The sequence below is a fragment of the Panthera pardus genome, unplaced genomic scaffold (genome assembly GCF_024362965.1).
Source record: "Panthera pardus isolate Hobbes unplaced genomic scaffold, ASM2436296v1 HiC_scaffold_12, whole genome shotgun sequence".
In the NCBI taxonomy this organism is placed as follows: Eukaryota; Metazoa; Chordata; class Mammalia; order Carnivora; family Felidae; genus Panthera; species Panthera pardus.
This window is the reverse complement of record NW_026526677.1, coordinates 38473157-38496965: the sequence shown is the minus strand read 5'-3', so window position 1 is coordinate 38496965 and position 23809 is coordinate 38473157. Positions and strand designations below refer to the sequence as shown.

General features: G+C 38.5%; 1 protein-coding gene and 1 pseudogene across 2 annotated transcripts in view; one reads left to right on the top strand and one right to left on the bottom strand.

Annotated features, from left to right (window-relative positions):
• NELL1 (neural EGFL like 1) overlaps positions 1-23809 on the top strand; it is an 874069-nt gene that overhangs the window by 675590 nt on the left and 174670 nt on the right. The gene's annotated exons all lie outside the window — the stretch shown is intronic.
• On the bottom strand, positions 21850-21978 carry LOC128776372 (U4 spliceosomal RNA; annotated as a pseudogene).

The following is a 23809-nucleotide window of genomic DNA, read 5'->3' as shown; positions in this document are numbered from 1 at the left end:
ATGTTCTTATTTAATAATACTTTCTCTTGAATTTATTTATGTGGGGTTTTGTCCGTGGCAACCAAATTATTCCTAGCTGAGGCACGCCTTTTCCTGAATTTTCTAATAATTACCACAACAAGCAGATTATTTACTTTACGTCTTAATATTCAAACACTCTTATGTAGTAAGGAGTATATTCTTTGTACAGATGAGGGAATGAGTTAGAGAAATCAAGCATCTTGTCCAAGGTCTTTTAAAATGATGTCTGACACCAGAATTAGGCAATGAACCTTATTTCTGCTTATTTCTGTTAATACTACTTTTTATCAGGCTCAAAAGTTCAACCTTTATAAAAAGTACTTATTTTACATAATAACATCCAGCAAATTCTCTGAATTCTCTCTTGAAATATTCTATCTTTTGCTCAGCATTTGAATACCCCTAGTTTACAGTGTTGCAGCGGGCAGGTCTATTTTCTATAAAGATCTCTCAATCAATTTTATTCTGTGAATTGTTTGCCAGATTCATCATTCTGAAGCCCAACTATAATCGTCTGACTCTACCCCTTGGAATTCTTCAGTGGATCCCCATTATCTGTCAAAACTGATAATAACGCTTTTACACTGTATCAATGCCTTATCCAGGATCTCCCCAGATTAACATTGCTACTCTATCTCTCATCACTCTTATGCATTTATTTACCTTGCCCTCTTACTAAACAAAACCATTCATTATTTCTCCAGTCTTTGGACATTGATGTTTCTGTCTTGTTTCTACAGTTTCCTCTACCCAAAAATACTTTCCTCTTCTTTACCAGTTGAAATCCTTTTAACTTTCTATAATCCATTTCAAGTGTCCTCTCCTCTGTAAAGTATTTAATGATTCTTCACTAGAATCACTGGGTTTGATTACTCACTCTCTCCTTTAGAACCCTTAAGAAATGTCTTATATGCTTCTAATGTAATTCCCCTTCCTTGTGATACAGAGGGTTGTTAATTGCACATACAGGGGTGGCAAGTACTTGGCATACATATGATTACTATGCCCATGGAAGACAGCATGAGTTCACCGAAGTTCTCTTTACTGGGATCGCAGGTACTACCTTAGAATCCCTCTAACATAACACTCAAGGAGGCCACTTCCAACTAACTGGAATCACCATGCAAAATGGAACTAAACTGGTATCCTCATTATAGAGGCTCCTGCTACTCTTTATACCTGGTACTTGGCCTTGGACACAGCACAGCTGTAGAGAATGTTCCAGAGCTTTGACTGAGGACTGCCTATCTCCTAATTCTCCATTTGCTTTGGTCAGCACACTGTTTTAAGCTAAAAAGGAAAGGAGGCCACATGTTCCACGGCTTTGACTCTTTTTGCTGCAGTTTTCCCTAGCCCTACTTAAAGAGATATAGATGCTTGATCATTAAGAAAGGCAACTAGCCTACTAAAGAACCTGAAAATCAAAACACATGTTTCAGTGTGAGCATTGATTTCCAATCTGCAAATTAGAAGGTTGTTATTTTGACATGACACTTATTCCCATTACAGCTGGTCAGATTGTTATCTTAGGTGAGCAGACACTGGCCTAGATGTAATCTGTCCCCTTCTTACAGGTCATAACTTGACATTTGGAGGAACATGTTATGTGTCACTCTCTCATGGGCACACACATACACACAAGACAATAAGCATACAAAGAATGAAAGAAGGCAGTAAAGAATTAATGAAAGTCAGGAAAATACCCCATTCAAATGGGTTTTGTGCTTTTAAATTTAGGATATAAATTATTCTGTTTTCATTTCTGTTAAAAGTAATACTTATAGTAATTACATATTTCAGATGAATGTTTAAAAAACAACAAAATGAGCTTCCTTTTACATATTTCAGATGAGTGTTTAAAAAGCAACAAAATGAGCTTGTTTTTACATATTTCAGATGAGTGTTTAAAAAGCAACAAAATGAGCTTGCTTTATCACTGTTCTTAACTACTTTATACATTATCTTATTTTCCCCCCTTCTTTTTTATGTGGGACCCTTTTTTTCCTTCTGATACAATGGAAATGTCAACTGCTTTTCCTTTTTCATTGTTCCATCACATAGATGCAAGAAAACAAACCTATTTGAGAGAACAAGAAGATTAATGTCTATGATGCATTGAGTATTCACTACTTGTATAATTCATTTCTATTCTTTGGTAAACAGAAAAGCCTTTAGTTATTGGCAAAGTACATTGCCAATGGAGGGAATACATCCTGAGTAAATTTCAGGTTCTATCAGGTTGTGCTTTAAAACTGAGAGAGGGAGTGGGGTAGGGAAAGGAAAGGAGAGATTTCTTTCTCTATCGTTTTTATTTATATTTTTTATTTTATTATTTTTTTAAACATTTCCTGCTCTGGGCTCCATTCCAGCACTATATTCATATAATTCAGTGATTTATAACCTAACATAAATCAGATACCCATCACAGTTAAGTGTGATTTGTTATATGTGTAGATTTGTGTTTATGGTATCTTTATTGAGATTTCCAGCAATAAGATGTAATATGTAATCTCTGCCTATTTAAAAGCTTCATGCTGTTTGATCACGAAAATGATTTGCGTCTTCCTTATCTCAGTGGAGAGAATATTTGATACAAGTTTGCCTACCATGAAGTCCCTGTGGTGTCGTGTGCTTGGCAAGCTCCCTCCACTGCACTAGAGCATACGGTGTATGCCAACTATGGGATTAGAGACACTATGCGCTGGTGGCTGATAAACAGCAATTTCGTTGTGGAGAGAATTGGCTTAATGTAAACCCACAATTTCATCTCCTCCCTCCCCCAGCAGATGGTATATATGGAGATATTTTCTGAAGAGAATATAGCCTGGCCATTCTGTCTCTCTTAATATACCAGATGTGACAGAGATAGTACCAATCTGGGGGTCAAATTACGCAAAGTCAAACATCAGTTCCCTCACAAATTAGTATCCTAACCTCAAGGGAGGTACAGAACTTTCTGCTTCTCATTTTCCTCACCTGGAAGGAAATAGAATATCTAATTTCCAAGTTGAGGGAATTAAATGGGACTTGTGTAAAGTGCCTAGCCTGTCCGCCATACAGTAGACATTCGAGAAAGGCAAGGAAAGTGTTGGTATCCTGCCATGTATGGAGGGAGAGAGCGAGAGACATCAACCACAAGTGAGCGACCAAAGGACACTTTGTGGTTTCATTGAGGTTTTGTAAACCCATCTGTGGGCTTTGCCTTGTTTTACAGTGCTCAGGAATTTGCTTGAGGGCTGTTTGCCTACTGTTCACTCCTCCTCAATATGTGTCTAACAATAAGTAACAATCACCCATAGTCGGGGTGGGGGAGAATATAAACACTTTAGTGGAGATGTGTTAAAAAGTGATTTGGGATCCACAGCCACCTCATCCTGAAACTAGGCTAAGGTGAGGGAGGCTCTCACTTCCAAAGCAACATTTAAGAAGTTACCAAAAACCTGGGGTGCCTGGGTGGCTTAGTAGGTTAAATGTCCCACTTCGGCTCAGGTCATGTTCTCACTGTTTGTGAATTTGAGAACTGCACCAGCTTCTGTCCCCCTTTCTCTCTGGCCCTACCCCACTTGCTCACTCTCTCTCTCTCTCTCTCAAAAATAAACATTAAAAAAAATTTTTTTGAAGTTACCTGTAGTCTCTAGTTCGGCAGACAATCCTGGGCAGTGATCCTGGCCTTTGATGATGATACACTCTCTTTCCTCCCCCATGTGTATGGAATGTAGTATTCCAGGTTATCAGTACTTTGGGTAATAAGAAAAGTGTGCAGCCCCCAAACGCATGAGAAACTTTATTAAATCTAATAAAACTCTAATTGCCAATTCAGAGGGTACCTCAGTCCCTTGCAGTGGTTTGCTGTCACTGTTGTTAAGTATCAGTGTCACTAGATGACAGCTGTTCAGGACTGCTGAGTCATCCAGAATTCTCAGAGATGGGATGCAAGGAAAACTATAACCCAGGATGTCAAATCTGGGGGAACTACCTACTAAAGCAGTTTTGAAACTATATTATGAAGAAATGACAGGGGTTGCTGGAGGGAGTAGTGAGATGTAGTAAACGGGCTTTCAGCACCTACCCCAATGTACATTTGAAGAAAAATTTGGATTTTTAGCAAGATGAGCTTAAATAAATCTTTAACCAATCCCTATCTCCTCATCTTACTTTTATGAAGTCCCAGAAAAGTTAGGTGTTTTGCCTCAGCCTCACACTGGATTAACGAAGAGACTCAAATAGGAACCCAGATCTTTTGACATGTGGCTTCAGGTATCTCTCCTTATTTGGGCTTGTTTTTGTCTGGATACCTATTCCAAGGCATCCCAACTGCCTTGTCACCAACCTCCTGAAATATTAGTTGTTTGTCATCCATGCGGAATGGCAAAGCAATTCCTCTGATGTAGAAAAATATTTTTTGAGGCTCTATGGCAAGATATCAACATTTATTTTCTCCTATGACCTGACACAATTTGAACCAGTCTCTCCAGAGGTAAAATGCAGGACATACTTCGTCAGCTGTCAGGAAGTCAGGGGCCTCAGCGGGGGCATGTAAACGGCATTTTGGTTTATGTTCCTGCTATAGAGGCAATAATAGCATGATCAAGGCTTTTGTTGCGCACGATGGTAGTAAAATCTTTACAGCCCTCCGTTTAATGACAGACTGGTCTTTCTGAAGCCTTACGGCACAAACCTACCTGGAATTAGAGATTAGGGAGAAAGAAATTCATGAACTTGAGCAACTATGATTATCGTCCAGAGAGACTAATTATATGTTTAATGAGCTTGAAGCAGGTGGAAGATGCATGAGAGTTCTGTGCCGCTGGGTCTGGTAAAGGGTCTCTGGAAATCAAGTTAATTTGAATATATTTATGAATGAGGGGTAAGGGAGAGGAGTGGGTCAAGGAAGAAAGAACTGGTGGGAGTAGAGTAGTATGCAGGGTATTCGCGTTTTTTACACTCCTCTGATTCTCTCTCTCTCTCTCTTTCTCTCTTTCTCTCTTTCTCTCTTTCTCTCTTTCTCTCACACACATATCCCGCTTTGGGAAGTTGATGGAAGCTATGAATAATCTCCCCTGAAATATTTGCATATATACCCTGAGCATGTTTGAGAAGGAGTAAGGACTTTAGTGACTTGCTAGGGTATCCCATGGACATCCATGGATCATAGCCTAAGAATCACTGATACAGCAAACGACAAACCAGGTGTGATTTGGTTTCCATTATACCTGATCAACCCCCCTTCTAAATCTCCAGATCTTTCATAAATGTTAATCTTTTCTTTTTATTGTTTTGCTTCCTTTCACTGCACTCTTTGGAGTTTAAAGGACATTTTGCAGAGTGGGAATAGGGCTATTTTTAAATGAGCCTTTGGTTATCAAATCTCTAATATGGGTTACTTTGGGTAAAAGGACTCCACAGATAATTCTGGAATAGTTTCAACCTTTCTCAGTGAGGAGCTCTTCCTTCGCACCCTGAGTTTCTAATGGATGACCACATTTACTGCAATGGTTTCCATCCCCCCTTCCACTTGTTCAAGCTCAGAATGAGGCATTAAAGAATAAAGAAGTGCCCCCAAAGGGAGGCATCAGCAGAAAATGAAGAAAACCAGAACATCAAGATAATCCTGGAAGTACCACCTGAATTACTCAGTTAACCATGCCAAGTAAATGCTGCTCACTCCTTCAGGGCTGTTCTAACTATCTGAAACTGAATGAGTTAGAGCTGTGACTAAAGAAGCTGAACTTGTCTGGGAAACTCACCCCTGAAGGCACAAATGTAGCATCATTGCTTCTACCTTCCCTTGCCCTTGTTCTCAGCAACTTTATGAAAAGGAAGAGCAGAGTCGTTAGAAAAGATGGGTAAATGCACCTTTGCTGCCAGCTGTGTTCAGAGGTGCACAGCCTGTGGCTTCTGTGAAGCTAGTTGCCCCGGAGAGAAACAAGTGATTTAGGTAAAGTAGGGTAAGTTCCTTTTTCTCAGACTCAAAAGGATTGAATTTCGAAGTATGAGTTTGATAACACCAGGCCATCTCATTTCTTTAGCAGTTTGATTGACAGGTTTCTAGTTTTATTGAATCTGTGTGCGTCCAGATTAAAAATGTAATGATGATGCTAGGTTTATTGATCTCTGTTTCTTGCCTTTGTTTGGCTTCTCATTCCTTTGCTTTCCTCCTGATTTTTTTTTTTTTTTTACAGGAATGGTTTAGGGTAGTAACTTTGTCACTATGATGTCTTTCCTTTTAGGGACAGGGGAGCACCCAATCTGGGATTTTTAATCCCTTACTTTGCAAAAAAAGTATTGCCTAACATGTTTGCCTTTCATATGCCTTACTAAAAGAAGGTTAAGCAAAGGAGAAGGGTTGGAGTTTTTCCATCTCTGGCAGTAACTCTTGAAAACAGACGTAGAAGCCATGTGTTTGGGACTCAGAGACCCATGCCAAGTGACATTTTAGTTGTCACTAATTAGATTAGATTACATTCACTGGGTTTCCACAGTCTGCAGGAGGGGGTGGCAGGGGATGTAGGGAAGCCTCTTGGTAAACCGACTTCTCGTGTTGTGTGCCTCCAAAGAAATTATGCCTATTGCAAAGACTGAACTAGGCAATGTTTTGGTCTCCTGGAGCCCCTGCTGCTACAGCACTTTAGGAAGCAAATACCTTTCTTCAGAGAGAAAATAAAACTCTAGGTAAGTTGTCTCCAAATGCTGACTCCACTAAAAACACAGATGATTGTTTCTCTGCCCACTTCTCGACCGCAGGTGATCTGCCTTGTTCAGGCTTGGGAGTGAGTTAAGACAGAGATTAAAAAATTGGTCCTCAGGGGTGCCTGGGTGGCTCAGTCGGCTAAGCGTCCGACTTCGGCTCAGGTCATGATCTCGCGGTCCGTGAGTTCGAGCCCTGCATCGGGCTCTGTGCTGACAGCTCAGAGCCTGGAACCTGTTTCGGATTCTGTGTCTCCCTCTCTCTCTGACCCTCCCCCATTCATGCTCTGTCTCTCTCTGTCTCAAAAGTAAATAAACGTTAAAAAAAATTGAAAAAAAAAAAAAGAAAACATCTTTCCTTATTAAAAAAAAAATTGGTCCTCATAGCAGCGTGATGGGCTAAAATGAATATTACCTTGGATGGGACAACCTAGTCCTTCTAATCTTGGGGTGGGGCTATCTCCCTAGTAATTAGTGAAGGGCTGGTTTCATAAATGTTGGCCTTTGTGGACTTTCGTTTTCCCTTCAAAAGTCATTCAGCCTCTGTGCCTATACTCCCTACATTAATTAGTCATTTGCAAAGGAAAATGAGAAGAAAAAAAGAAGATAAAATTGACCCTTGATTGCAAATATCTTTTTCAGATCATGTAATAGTCCAGAATTATTATTTTTTAAATGTTTACTTATTTATTTTGAGAGAGGGGGAGAGAGTGTGTGTATGTGTGAGAGGGGAGGGGGGAGAGCAGAGAGAGAGAGAGGGAGAGAGAAAGAGAATCCTAAGCAGGCTCTGTGCTGTCAGTGCAGAGCCCCACATAGGGCTCGAGCTCACAAACCATGAGATCATGATCTGAGCCGAGATCAAGAGTCAGACATTTAACTGACTGAGCCACCCAGGTGCCCTAAAGTCAGAATTCTTTGAAGAAAATTCAGGTAACAGAAAGCTAAGTGGATTTTCTATCTTCCCACTTTCCCTTCACTCAAACTGGATGATCTTAAGGTGGTGGTGTTTTTTTTTTTGTTTTGTTTTTTGTTTTTTTAAATTTTTTTTTTTAACGTTTATTTATTTTTGAGACAGAGAGAAACAGAGCATGAACAGGGGAGGGGCAGAGAGAGAGGGAGACACAGAATCTGAAACAGGCTCCAGGCTCTGAGCTGTCAGCACAGAGCCTGACGCGGGGCTCGAACCCACGGACTGTGAGATCATGACCTGAGCTGAAGTCAGACGCTCAACCGACCAAGCCACCCAGGCGCCCCAAGGTGGTGGTGTTTAGAAACAGAGTCTTTCTCTGCTCCTCTGACACAAAAACCACATAATGGAAATTGGATCTTCAGAATCCTCCATCTAAACCAGGAGGCTGGTGACAAGTGATCCAAACAGAATGGCACTGGAGGCCACCTGTGGGCATCTTCACTGATTTCCATTTGCTGGAACACCTGTTGGGTAAATGCTAGGACCTTTGTTTTCCTTTGACATTTAGTTGAGTCAGGACAACCATTGCATAAAGTGCATTTTAGTTCATTTAGATTCTGTCCTTTATTTCATGTTGGTGATTTCTTTAGCCTGTCTAATCCTCACAAAAATTATGAGTTTATCCCTTTCCATAGATAAGGAAAACAACACAGTAAGAAATTGCATAATTTGTTCAAGTTCTATAGCTGGTAAGTGGGGACACAAATCCAGATAGCATGGCTCCAAGTTCATGGAGTAGGACACACTGCCTCTTACTGTTGAATAACTTAATATGCGTAAAGAACTTAGAGCCTAGAGTGTGCTGTTACATGAACATTTGCTGCTACTGCTACTGCTCATGCTGAGCCACCCAGGCACCCCTCCACCTGCTTTTCCACTTAAAGATCCCTGTTCACATTTGCCTGTTCAAGGAAGTCTGGATGAAATGAGGGGAAGATTGGGATTCCTTTAGTTGCACTGCACTGTAATATAATGCTTTTGACCAAGTCCCCTTGTACTTGAGGGCCAATTGTGCTACCCAAATACATAAAATAGAGGCAGCAAATCTTGCTAAGGGTGAAAGGCAGTGAGAAAAAGGGCTTTCTATGATAAAAAAAAAAGTCCAAAATGAGCTTTTCGCGTCTTAACTGAGACCATTTTCAGAGTTCTGAAATTGCCACATAAAATTGGAAAAAAAAAATCCGTAAGTTTCTACATCAGTTGTCATGGAAACCATCACTTTTGTTTGTATGATACTGAGACAATTAAATGTTAACTGGGGTATCAGAGAGAAACTGCTAAATTGTAGATCGAAGAGTTTTGATGGGTCACAGAAATAGAGTCACAATCAGTCATGAATTCAACTTTTCTCATAAATTTTTGCAGCATTACCATCAAAAGCAAATACTGTAATTCACTGAGAAACCTGACACTCTTCTCTGATGATTCTGTATTGCTGGTCCCAAGAAAGAGAAGTTTTCACTGAAACTATGAGTTTGATGCACATGTTTATAATATGACTGTGGAATATAATCTTAATCCCTTAGGGGAAAAAACACCTAGGTTTCATTTTGAAGAAGGAAAAGGAAAATATGTAAGTAGGAGTATACATGGGAGAGAGCAAATATATAGCTTTGGAAGTTGATAAAGAGAGTAATTCATTCAGTCTATGAGAAATTTAGCTTTCATATATACAAAGCACATCTCATTAAGAATTCTGTCTTTGAGTCTCATTCTTTTTTGCAAAATGAAGGTGTGCTTGCAGTATTTACCTACTCATTTAATATTAAACTAAATGCAAGAGGATTCAAATTAAGCATGGTAGGTTAAACATACACATTTTTATCTGCATATGTCCTCATATCCCTGGGAAAGGAACAAAATTATATAAATGATGGTAAAGGGATAAGAAAATGGCACAAATTCACAAGTATAAAAAGGAGAGGCTATCCGAGTGGCTGAGAACAGAGGATACAGATTATATGGACAAATAACCTGATAGCAGACCACAGAAAAATGACCCTGAAGTGTTTGCATAGTTACTTAACATCTAGGAAGATTTAGGAATTCGCACCATATGCTACCCCTGAAGATGAAGATCAAGTGGGGGGATAAACACAGGAGAATTGGATAAAAACTTGTTTAAGAGCAGTGAGACCCCTCCCCCCGCCCAACACAGGTTCCCTTCCCTCCCATTTGCACACAGAGGCTTCATCTTTCCCTCCCATCAGAAGACTGAAGGTTTGCTCTTATGAGAAATTGTTCCAGGAAACCTCCAGACGTGGGAACACAAGGTGCAGCAAAAGGCAGGGTGAGGATGTAAAAAGAAAATCAAAGGAAGTAAGCACAGGAGAACTTGTAAAATTGCAGCATCTCTAATTCCTTCCCCCTACTTGGCAGTCTGGCATTTACTTCTCCAGGCGATGACAGTGATTGCTTTCTGACAACAATGAGGATCTCAAAATAAAAGACCCTTAGGCATACTAGAATTTGAATATCTTATAACAACAAAGTAGCCAGAAAAGCCTAAAACAATGAAAGACAGAAACAAAACAATCAAAATGGATAAAAGAAATCCACAGAGAATGAGTGTGAACAGAAAAAAATGCCCAAGGAAAGTCTATAATATTTGCAGAAAGATGAAAAAACATTGCATTTATGAAACAATAACATGCTATAAAATGAAACATGCAAAGAATAAGAAAGAATTTATAGAAATTAGAAAAATATGATAGAAATACAAAAGTTCATTACACTAGTTGGAAGATAATTTGAAGATATCTCAAGAAAAGAGGATAAAGGCCAAAAAAGAAGAAAAAAGAAAAGGAAAATGGGGGGACAAAAATAAGAAAAATTAGAGGATATGTTTAGAAGCTTAATTCTGGATAATGGAAGTTACCAAAAGAGAAGGCAGAAAACATTAAGAGAAGAATATTAACCAAGATTTAATGAATAAAATTCCCCAGAATGCAAGAACATGAATTTTCACACATGAAGAACTCACTAAATAGGTACAATTAAAAGTCATACCATTGTATGACTTTTTTTAAACAGAAGAAAAGAGAAGATTCTAAATGCTTCCAGAAAAGAAAACAGGTCATATATGAAGGATATAGAATCTGAATGGCATTGACTTCCCACCACTAGTATTAGAAACTAGAAGACAATAGAAGAATGTACTCAGAATCTTGAGGGAAGTTAGAGACCACAGTTGTATACACAACTAAATATCAGTCAGTAATGAAAAGTATTGTAGGCAGACTAATGTTCTCCCAAAGTTGTCCATGTCCAAATTCTACAAACCTGTGAATATATTACTTTCTGTAGCAAAAAGGATTTTGCAGATGTTATTAAATTAAGGACCTTGAGGTGGGGAAATTATCCTGGATTGATGGGGTGGACCAAATGTAAACAGAAAGTCCTTATAAGGGGGAAGAAGGAGGATCAGAATCAGACAAGATTTGAACACAGACAATGTTTGAGTGATGTCACTGCTGGAAGAGGATAGTGAACCAAAGAATGTAGGCAGCTTTTAGAAGTTGGAAAAGGCAAGGAAATGGATTCTCCCCCCCAGAGACTATAGAAGGAATGTAATCTCTCACCTATTTTAGATTTCTGATCTCCAGAATGATTGAAATGATATATTTATGTTGTTTTATGCTTGTGGCAATTTGCCACAGAAGCAATAGGAAACAAGTAAAAAGATAAAGACACTTTTGAGGGAAGTTTAGTCCATAGTTCTGCAACTACCTAAGTATTAATCAATTATAAAGATAAAGACAGTGCTCGATATTGAAGCCAATTCCCAAAAATACCTCCATGCCTTCTTTCTTAGGAAGCTACTAAGGATGTGCTCCTCTAAAGTGAGGTTGTAAATCATGGAATACATGGAATTTGCCAAAATGAGTATCCACAGGAGAGAAATTTTATAGGATGGGGAAAAATAATTATAAAATTAACTTGTGCCAACAAAAAACAATGTTTACATGGTTATAATAACGTAAACTCTAAATTTTGACAAAATTTGAGATAAACTGTGTTAGAGCACGCAAGTAGAAGAAAACAAATAGGTGTCTTCGTCTTCCAAACGGGGACATCAAGTAACAGTGTTAACAATTAGCAAAATCGGGAAATGAGCATTTAAAAACAAGCTATCTATAACTGTGGAAGTAAATACCAGAAGGCATAGCTAAAAGCGAAGAATATGCTTGCATTTAGGGGCTAAGAGTCAGAAACGGGAAAGAGTTGATGCTCTTAACACTGTTGATATATTATGTGTTAATATATTATGTAGAAATGCATAAATACATTGAGGGGCCCCTGAGTGGCTCAGTCGGTTGAGTGTGAAACTTCAGCTCAGGTCATGATTTCGCGGTTCATGGTTTCGAGCCCTGCGTGGGGCTTGCTGCTGTCAGTGCAGAGCCAACTTCGGATCTTCTGTCTCCCTCTCTCTGTCTGTCTCTCTCTGTCTCTCAAAAAAAAAAAAAAATGTTAAAAGAAATACAGTAAGATTGGAGAGGAGAAAACCTTTCTGTCACTTTCCCCCCCTTTTTTAATAATTCCATTCCTCTTAGGAATTCTACTCTTCCTTGAAATTAAGTTTTTGGGGCACCTGTGGCCCAGTCGGTTAAGCGCCGACTCTTGGTTTTGGTCAGGACACCATCTCACAGTTTCAGGTTCTGTGCTGGCGATCCCTGCTTGGGATTCTCCCTCCCTTTCTGCCCCTCCCCACTCATGCTGTCTCTGTCTCTCTCAGGATAAATAAATAAACTCAAAAATTTTTTAAACGTTTACAGGCAATTAAGTTTTCAGCCGTATTCTTACATTGTAAAATTAAATGGCTGAGCATGGGAGGGACAATTGCCAGCTCTAGTCCCTGTGCTCTGCATTCACGGTACGAGTACAGTGACATGCAGTTGCCATATGATCTACTTAGGCCGAATTCTGTGTCTCATTCGTCATTTATCCCAGAATCTAGTAAAATCCCTGGCATACAATATACAGTGGTTGAATAAATGAAATTCTGGCTGAAAAATGAATGAATGCATAATCGTTATTACAATTTTATGAGCATCATAAATCACAGATTAATATGAGAAAAGAAGATACTTTTAGGGCTGCTCATGGAAAATGGCGTTTGAAATGTTCTTGAGGAGATAATGCTAGCACAAATTGCATATCTTTGTATAGGCCCATGCATTATTTCGCCTTCAAAGCCTCAAAGCTCATTATATAATTATGTATACTTTTAACAAGGTACTTTTGTACTGTATTCAGCAGGTTGATTCTGCAGTTGAATCACTGTTGGCGATGTCAGTCACTAAACACAGTACCATACGACCAGCTACTGGGAATAGATTTCCCTGTGTAATTGTGATGTACTCCTCACGACAATCGCCAACGTTGGCAGTGATATGAACTGTCTGTGATGATTACAATGATTTCAGTCTACTTAGCTCAATTATATAATATTTTTAAAGTAATTTATACTTCTCTTATGCCCCAGTGATTAGGCTTACTAAATCGATGCCAAGACAGTGTAAATGGCATTCTGGACTTGGATTTGAGACCTGGATGCAAATCCCAACTTTATAAAACTTCGTTAACTTCTGTGACTGTGTTTATCAATTATTGTTGCAATAATTCTATGTGATAAATAATTCTAAAACACAAAGGCTTACAACAGCAGACATTATTTTTTTCGGACTCACCCAAGCCTGCAGGTTGGCTAGGGCTCTGATGGTTTCAGCAAAAACCAGCTGGACTTCAGGTACTGGTTAGGTTTAGGTATATTCCAGATATTTATTCATTGTTTTTGAACTTTCAGCTTTTATACACATTCTCGTGGTGATGGCTAATCCAGCTCAAGCAAAAACATTTAAATTCTCTGTGTTTCAGTCTCTAATCTGTCATTGGTCAAAGCACATGGTCAAGCCCAACATCAGTGGAGTATACATCAGTCAGGGTCCAGTTAGGGAAAGAAAGATGAGCTATTGTAAATATTATAACAATAGGGGTTTTATTATAGTAAATTGATCTTATGCCAATGTGGAAGAGCTGTTCAATCAGGATCTGGTAAAGGGGTGAAGAGGAATCAGAAGTCAGATACAGGTGAGAGAAGGTTATACTGATGAATCTGACCTGGTTTGTGCTCTTAATCAGCTAGTGCTGAAGGTAGGTAGAAAAAGCCTCATATGCACGTATCTATAATCATAGGTAGAAATTGTTGTCTTGTAGATAAAATGATACAGATTTTCAGTGAACAGACTTACTAGAACAGAACTTCCTTGAGAGAGAAGTAAGGGAGAGTTAACAGGGTGTTAGTATTCCGTGGTGGAGGGAGAACATGGGAGCTAACATGTTTTGTCCTCCATTTTCCTAGAGTCCCCAGTAAAGCCAGGGTTATGTTCCTTCATGGAGAATAATCATTAGCACATATACTTTTCTGGCAAAGGAGTGAAACAAAGGTGTTTTTCTGGTGCCATTCTCAGCCAATTTAAGTCTTTGAAGTCATGAATTCATTTGGGGTTTCTGATGAAATTATTATTTTAAACCTGGCCAAAGGATTTGGATTTAGTTACTGATGGATAAACATTCCAAAAACGCTTTTCTTTCACTTTTCCTCCAACCTTTCCATTTATTTTTTTCCTCTGATAGAATGTTTCAGATTGAAAAGAATAATAATCCTGCTTTACTTGAAAACCTCAACAAAACATCTATATTCATAGGATTTTTACTTAGACACATTTTGCTTTCTTAAAGGAACCATAAGAACCACCCATCATAGCTGACCTGCTACTGTTTAGAAGAGATGTGGTGATGTCTGTGAGAAAGTGCTGAGAAAGGAAGAGAAGGAAAATGCATCTAATTCACAGATGATAGAGTATGGCCCAGTGCCTGTTAAAGCACATGCATTGTGATGTAGGTGTTCTGGAAGGTATGAAAAGCAGCACCATGAAATGACTTTGTTGTCTGTGATAACTTATGAAAGATCTATGGATGTTCTCATCAGGTGTTTAGACCTATTAGCGTTGCTATTGGAATTTTGTATGTGGGGATTAATAGGTTTATGGTCACTTCCATGATAAGCCTCCACATTGCAGTGTCTGATTCATAGACAACACTTGAGGCCTTGGATCCCACACTGGTTCATTTTGATTCTCTGGTCCAATAATTCCTAATGACATAGAAATTTTAAAGCTAACATGAGTTCCACTTTTACATTCACAGGAAGTGTTTTTAATTTGCTCATGCAAGAAGAAAGAAATTGGTTTAAAACTTTGATTGCTTTGTTCACTGAAATAGTGATTTTAGAACACTTAATATTAGACTGAAAAGTCAAAAATGTTTTAAAACATCTTGAAGACAATTCTATAAAGCTCATGGGCTTAAATATTAAAGTAACACCGACAAGTTGGGAGGAATGTAAGATGATACAAATGTCATAGCAGATTTTCAAAAAAAGGGTTTGAATCTGAGTTTCCTATTTTAGCTTTTATACTGATAAAGGGGAAATTTTTGACTTTTTAAAAACCAGCGTACGAATGTGGAAGCTGATCTATTACGGGTATGGAAACCATGTCAGGCAAAGAGGCTTCAATCTTGTCTTGGCTGTAAACAACACGACTTCAGTGCAGCGGGTAGCAAAAGTATGACTTGCTATTCCAAGAAAGTTTGCTATTCCAAACCCACACATTCCGAGCTGCGCCAGCTTTGAAATTCAAATGCCACATCATTTGGAAGTCACTTTTGAAGAGGAAAATATATTATGATGCATTTTCCCTTGTCGACTGGATTGATGACAAAACCTTTGCATGTTTACTGGTTAGAAAAGGCAATAAGCAGGATAGTCTCTTACTTGTCTGTAAGATAAATTGACCAAGTTGGTTGGTTTGGGATGTGGGTTCACAAGATTTCAGAGAGTGCCTTTGCCGGGAACACTGAAAACCTCAGGGGCACCATTTCCTTAAAGACAGGAGAAGATCCCAGTGCTTCTCTGCCTTAGTCCCTTGATTGGTTGATCTGTAAAACGATAAAAGTAATGTCTCTCTTAGTTGTGAAGATGAGATAACAGAAGCAAAATTTCTATACAGTTCTTAGGACAACTTAGATGCTTGTTACATGCTCTCTTCATCCATTGTCACAGGTGTTTGCCTTCCTCAGTGCTTCCTGGCAGATAACACGAATCCCTGAAGCAGGTACATGGAGGACAAAAGATATTAAGCTATTGGTATCACAACTAAACATGCCACCTGCCTAGATACGCTGCCTGTTAAAATAATCTATTGACTATATTTGTTCTATCTTTACAATGAAAAGCTTACATGAAATCCAACTTTTTTGATCATTCTTGCATCCCTTTGGTTTTCCACTATGTTTTGATATTTCCACTATATTTTTAAAGTTGTACTTATTTTGGCTAAAGACATCTCCTACTTGGGGTGTGTGTGTGTGTGTGTGTGTGTGTGTGTGTGTGTGTGTGTGGTTTTGGAGTATTTTATGAATGAGAATGCTGTGAATTCTTTTGAGCATTTTTTTCTACTTCATGCACATTGGAAAACAGGACATTTAGTCATTTCATCTAAGATCTTCTACAACTAAGGGCACCTGCATGGCTCAGTCTGTTAAGTATCTGATTTCGGCTCAGGTCACGATCTTGCAGTTTGTGAGTTCAAGCCCCGCGACGGGCTCTGTGCTGACAGCTCGGAGCCTGGAGCCTGCTTCTGATTCTGTCTCCCTGTCTCTCTGCTCCTCTCCTCTTCATGCTCTGTCTCTCTCTCAAAAATAAATAAACATTAAAAAAATTTTTTTTAATCTTCTACAACTAATCTTAAATTTAATTTGCTATTTTGCTTTGTTTAGAGGCTATTTGAACATTATAACTTGTTTTAGGGAAATGTTTTGTGATGAAGTGCTCTGTTACCACCCCAGATAGGCATTTCATCCCCCGTAAAAGAACCTGGACCTTCTGAGAGACAATGCAGTGCCTTTTAGATCATAGGACATTATCTGTGGGGTGAAAAGGGATCACATTCAGGCTTCATGAACTTCAGATAATACGTAGCAAAATAGAAAACACCTCATCCTGCAGCACAAGCCAACAGAAATCCTACCTAACTTCAGGAGTATATGCACCTCACCATTCCTCAGCCCGCTGCGACACTTCGATATTTCCATTTCCTTGTTTGTCACACTCTTTTACCGTTATTCCTCCCAACCAGAGGTAGCAACTTGAAGGGACTTTTCAAGTCCTATTCATTTCTGTATCCTTTACAACTATGGTCTGGAGTATAGGAGGTCCTCAATCAATTTCAAAACAAGATGCAGATGATTAGGAGGGAAACTATATGTATATTTAAAAAAATCTTTGGGTGACTTCTAAGTTCAAAACGCATTTGACCTAATTCTTTCAACTTATGGAGCAGACTACATTTTAATTTAATGGTGCTATTGATTCAGAAGGACATTTGGGATACCTGCTTTCTTCCTGCCAATATCTGCTTGGCTGAATTCCTCTACTTCATTCAAATTTATGCTTGTGTCTTATCTTCTCAGAGAGGCCTGTCCTGACTCCCTATTTAATATTGCAGCATGTTCCCTTGAGTCACCCCTAGTACTCCCAGTGCCTGTTAACTGTTCTCAGAATTCTACATTATCTAATTTTTTATTCCAATTATCATGCACTGTCCCTATCCTGCTGGAGGTATGTTTCACTAGAGCAGATCTGTTGATATGTTTTGTTCACTGATATGTCTCGTGTATCTTGCATGATGTCTAGCACATAATAGGACTTGGTAAGTGTTTGTTTAAAAAAGATATAAGTACAAGATTCTTAAAAAACAGATATCAGTTCTTATACCTGTAATATGCCTCTAAGGCAGGAGTTAGGGTTTAGACCTTTTATACAGATTTACCATAATGAGGTTAGAATAGTGAGCGGTCTGTCATTAGAAAATTATCCATTTTTCCCAAGTGTGATGTGCAGAAGTTTTGCTATAGTTGAGAGGGGTCTCCTTCTGTGCTAGCACCAAAAGGGCATCCTGGGCTCTGAATGGCCATCACCCTTGTCCTGCTCTGTCTCCCTTCTCTCCTCTCCCTTTGCCGTTTAGCTCAAACTACTTCTGCACACTTGCATGCATGACCACATAGGTCTTGTGCCGTTGATGGTCTTTCAACAGGAATACAGCTAAGTGTTTATGAATGGTGGGCTCTGAATTGGAACTGCTTGGGGTTTTGCCTGGAACACACCTTTACTCCTTAGATGTGTGACTCTGGGCTATTTTTCTTTGCTGCTGTGTACTTCAGTGTTCTTCTCATCTACAAAATTTTTTATTCTAGTTATTTTTTTTTTAATTTTTTTAACGTTTATTTATTTTTGAGACAGAGAGAGACAGAACATGAACAGGGGAGGGGCAGAGAGAGAGGGAGACACAGAATCTGAAACAGGCTCCAGGCTCTGAGCGGTCAGCACAGAGCCCGACGCGGGGCTTGAACTCACGGACTGCGAGATCATGACCTGAGCCGAAGTCGGACGCTTAACCGACCAAGCCACCCAGGCTCCCCTTTTTATTCTAATTATTATGCACTGTCCCTATCCTGCTGGGGGTATGTTCCATCTACAAAATTGGGAAAATCCTTGCATCTTCTTTGTAGGGCTGTTTTATGAATGAATAAGATCCTACATAGAGCACTTATAGTGGTGTCTAGCATACAGTAAATTCTCAGGAATAAAATGAAAGCTATTTTAGATTTGGCTTAAGTGTACTGAAAGTTCGCGTATAAGGACCATCCAAACTTCTTACCTGTCCGTGTATGCTCTACAGAGAGCCTAATAGCAAACATGCCTGTCTACTGAGTGACTCATTAGCTTTTCAATGTCCTGTTTGGTTGATTCTACCTACTATGAAGGTAAATGATCTCATGTTATCCCTAAAGATAAGTAAGAAAATACAAAACAAAATGAATTTCACACACTGATGGTATTAGTTCTTATTATCCTAGTATTTTTTAAGGAACCTGGAGCAAATATACCTGTCATTGTTGCCTCTTAGAGCAAACCCTTCACAGCCCTAAACCTTACATCACTCAGCTCAAATCCTGACAGCTAAAGGACACCAGGATATAACTCTAGTCAAGTAGTTGGATTTACTACTTGCTGCAATAGAGATATTGGACATTTTTTCAAAAGGTAGTTACTTCAAGAAAATTTTAGGGCATGGCTTTTATGTGATTTTGGTTTGTATGAGGTGATTTGTGGAGGTTTCAGGGAAGGAGAGGTCTCTTCTGGATTGAGTGCTTCAAGGAGGAAGGGACAAATGCATGATTGGGGTACCTTAGCAATTGTTATCTATGAATTAGAAATTGAGTGGATATAAAGCTATAATTGGTTAAGAAGCAGTGTAGTCATTGTTACCTGAGAGTGGGGAATGTTTGGGGTTTGTTTGTGCTGTATTCATAACTGTGCTCATACATGATTTAACTGGGATATTACTTTGGTCTCACACTATTATGATCACTGAACAAATTTATGTGAGATTGTTTAGGAGGAGAACACCTTTGCCTTAATATTAAAGTCAGGGCAGATGTCAGGTGAAAATTGTCAGCCTTCTACAACGTACTCTTGCCAACTTTTCTACTTCATTCCTCAAACTCCCAGGAATTAATTTTAGTCTTGCTCTGATAATCCTAACCAAGGACATGTAACCTTCCTTAGATTATTGGTTCCTTAGACTTTGTCATGTTTTCTATGCCTCACCCCACAAATGACCTTTCTCTTTAGTATTTGATTAGCCTCAAATTACAGTAAAAATAGTTCCATCTCCTTGGCCATCTGGACCAGATTATTGACTTCCCCAGTTGAGAGGAAGCCTGGAGACTCATCAGCTTCTCTCTCTTCCCACCAGATGGTGCTAAAAAGACTTCAGTAACTCTTGTAGGATCACCTGCCCAAACCATGAGTTTATATACACTCTTGTGTATTTTTTGGTCATTTTAGACTTATCTATTTTATCACCCAAATGCCATGATGTTTCCCGTAGACAGGAACCAAGTCTGTTTTTATCCCTCACAACATGTAATACAGTAATGAGCATACCAGGACAATCAAGAAATACTTTACAAAATCATTGGCAGGATTACCAGAAAACAGAAAACTTATTGTCACTATGAGAATAAACCACCTTCCATCCAGTTCTTTCCTGATAATAATTACTATATTTTGGTTTAATGCAGGAAAGTAAAACAGAAAGAAAAAGGAAAAAAAAAGGCAGCTTAATTAATTCTGTTACTATATATTTTATATAGATAGATAAAACTTAGCCCTTGGTATAAAATTTCTATTCTTATTTTACATCTCCTGTAGCCCTGTATTTTCTGTAAACTTCTCATTCCCCATTCATTTGTCATAACTCATTAAAGAGAATCTATTTGCTGACAGTATGTGCTATTTTGGGATGAGCCTCCAAAAATCCTTCCCAAAGCTTGTTTTAAATACTTCCATGAGCACTCCACAGTCATATCCTCTCTTCACATCTCAGTTGGGCAAAATCGTCAATTTTTCCTTTCTTAAGAGATTCAAGTAAATGTACTAAATAAAAAGTGTGTTTTGGGGACACCTGGATGGCTCAGTCGGTTGAGCATCTGACTGTTGATTTCAGCTGAGGTCATGATCTCGTGGTTGGTAAGATGGAGCCCTGCACTGGCTCCACGCTGACAGCACAGAGCCTGCTTGGGATTCTCTCCCTCCCTCCCTCTCTGCCCTTCTACCACACTCTCTTCCCCCCACCCCCCTCAAAATAAATAAATAAAACTTTTTTCAAGTCTGTTTTGTTCTGTTTGAGAAATCTGCACCTGTGGTCAACAGTCACAGCATTAAAAATGCACATACTTGGATTTGTTGTCTGGTTGGATAATTTTGCCCTAATCTTGATATTTTATATTTATTTACAAAGACAAGAAAGGAAAATAGTTAAACAAAAGCCTCTTGGAAAGAGGAGTTATTCTTACTATTGTTTGTGCATAAAACAATAATCTTGTCTGCTATTGAGAGCAAATTTTGAAAACTGTGTTTGAGCTCAAAATGTATAATGTCTCATAATTCACTGGATTCGCTAAATACTTGACATTAAAAATAGAGACAGTTTCAACAACATAAAATTATTATTTGGTTAAAAACAATTTCTTTTTCTTGTCTCTTTTTTACCTGCCTCCCACATAATTAAACGTAATGAGGAATATATCTTTTATATATGTCAATTTATATACATATACATATTTATATATACCTATTTATATACATCAATACATCCCTTTAAAACTATATAGCACAAACCTCTTTGTGTGCCTCAGTAGGGCTCTATGAAGTGGCTATGAATTGTTAATTCTCCTTTTTACTTTTCCCACTAAATTTTATATAGGTAACATCAGTGGTAATGACTGAATCCAAAGAAAGTCAAATAAGCATTTCCTACGTACCGTATCATAGACTTGTAAGGTTGGTTCATGGGAGACAGGACACCATAGGAGAGACTGAAATCCAGAGACAGTCCTGTCAACTACAGCTTAGGGTTTAAGTGGGACACACACTAAACTTGAAGTAATGGAAGGAGGAGGTATGGCTCAAAAGGTAAAGGAGGGTATGGGAAAAACACACAAGTGGGAATCTAGGCTATGGACAAGTCTACTGAGAATAATGAGACCTAAGATGTAGTAAAACACCATGACATGGAAGAAGAAAGTCAGTGGATATTGAGACAGGTGGGAAGACACTAACTGAACTTCTAGCCTTTCGTTCTGAAGATAGATCCCAACCCTGGGTATTATAAAATATTAGGAAATGAATAATCCACAAGAATAATACATATTTCAATCCAGGTCATACATGGAGGAAGAGGGAAAGGGTTAAGAGCTGAGTTAGACCATACCTCAACATAATAAAGGAGATATATGAAAACCCTACAGCTAACACCATACTCAATGGTGAAAAACTGAGAGCTTTTCCTCTAAGGTCAAGAACAAGACAAAGATGTCCACTCTTGGCCACTTTTATTCAACATAGTAGTGGAAGTCCTAGCCACAATGGTCAGACAAGAAAAAGAAATAAGAAGCACTCATATTAGTAATGAAGTTAAATTGTCACTGTCCACAGATGACATGATGCTATGCATAGAAAATTTGAAAGACTCCCCCAAAAAACTACTAGAAGTAATTCAGTAAAATGGTAGGATACAAAATTAGTACCCAGAAATTGGTAGTGTTTCTAGTAGCAATAGTCATGCTTCGGATAAACCTCATTGGTTACGATACTGCCACTGTGCAAAGCCAGTAGTGTTTCTATATACTAATAACAAAGTAGCAGAAAGAGAAATAAAAAAAGAAAACCATTTACAGTTGCACCAAAAAGAATAAATTTAACAAACTAGGAATAAACTTAACCAAAGAGGTGAAAGATTTGTACTCTAAAAACTACAACAACTGATGAAAGAAGTTGAAGATGACACTAACAAATGGGAAGATACTCTGTGCTCACAGATTGCAAGAATTGATACTGTTAAAATGTCCATATTCCCAAGGCAGTGTACAGATTCAGTGCAATCCCTATCAAAATACCAACAGCATTTTTCACAGGACTAGAACAAATAATAATAAAATTTGTATGGAACCACAGAAGACCACGAATTGCCAGAGCAATCTTGAAAAAAAGAAGCAAAGCTGGAGGTATCACAATCCCAGATTTCAGGATATATTACAAAGCTGTAATAATCAAAACAATATGGTACTGGCACAGAAAGAGACACAAAGATCAATGGAACAGTGTAGAAAATCCAGAAATTAACCTACAATAATAAGGCCAATTAATCCATAACAAAGGAGGCAAGAATATATAAGGACGAAAAGATAGTCTCTTCAAGAAGTGGTACTGGGACAGGTACCTGCAAAAGAATGAAACTGAACCACTTTCTTAAAAATAAATGCAGAATGGGTTAAAGACCTAAATATGAGACATGAAACCATAAAAATCCTAGTAGAGAGCACAGAGACAGTGATTTCTCTGACATTGGCCATGGCACCATTTTTCTAGATCTGTCTCCTAAGACAAGGGAAAGGAAAGCAACAAAAACAAACAAAACCTATTGGGACTACATCAAAATAAAAAGCTCTTGCACAACAAAGGAAACCATCAACAAAACAAAAGGACAACCTACTGAATGGGAGAAGATACTTGCAGATGATGTATTTGATAACCAGTTAATATCCAAAATGTATTAAAGAAGTTACACAACTCAATACCAAAACAAAAACAAAAACAAGCAATCTGATTATAAAATGTGCAGAGGACCTGAATAAATGTATATAATATCTTCTGATTATATAGAAGAAGGTTTATTTCTGATCACTGATTGATCATATATTTACAGAGAGGACTCAAATGGCACTAGCAGAGGCAGGCAGAGCTGGTTTAGAGGGGAGGGGGAAGCAATAAGGCCCAAATTGTTACTGTGGTCACTTGATCAATGTTAACTGAGGTAAAGCATAATAAATAATTGATGTCTTCTGCAGCCTAGGCTCCTACTTTAAGGACTATTTCTTGTTAATATTATACCTTCTTGGATTTAGCCAAGGAAGGGGAGCATCCCAATTTGACCATATTTCAGCTTCAGTGTTTTAGATGTTGGGTATGACTTAAAGATGGTTTTCATCCATTCCATTCTCCAAAGAAGTAAGCATTTTACTAGATTTTTCTCCTCTTTCTGGAATTTCCTAAAGCCACTCTTTTATGACCATTTCTAGCAATACACACTACCCATTTTGTCAGTCTGTTATTAAATCACATTCTTGAGCTGTCTCACAATTTTTTTAGGTCTTTTTAAAATATTTATTTACTTTTGAGACAGAGAGAGACAGAGCATGAACGGGGGAGGATCAGAGAGAGGGAGACACAGAATCCGAAACAGGCTCCAGGCTCTGAGCTGTCAGCACAGAGCCCGATGCGGGGCTCGAACTCCTGGACCGCGAGATCATGACCTGAGCCGAAGTCAGACGCTTAACCGACTGAGCCACCCAGGCACCCCACGATTTGTTGCAAATAATACACTATTTAGAGCACAAAACTGAACTTTCGTGAGGAATGAAAAAATTTTTTTCCTTTGAGGA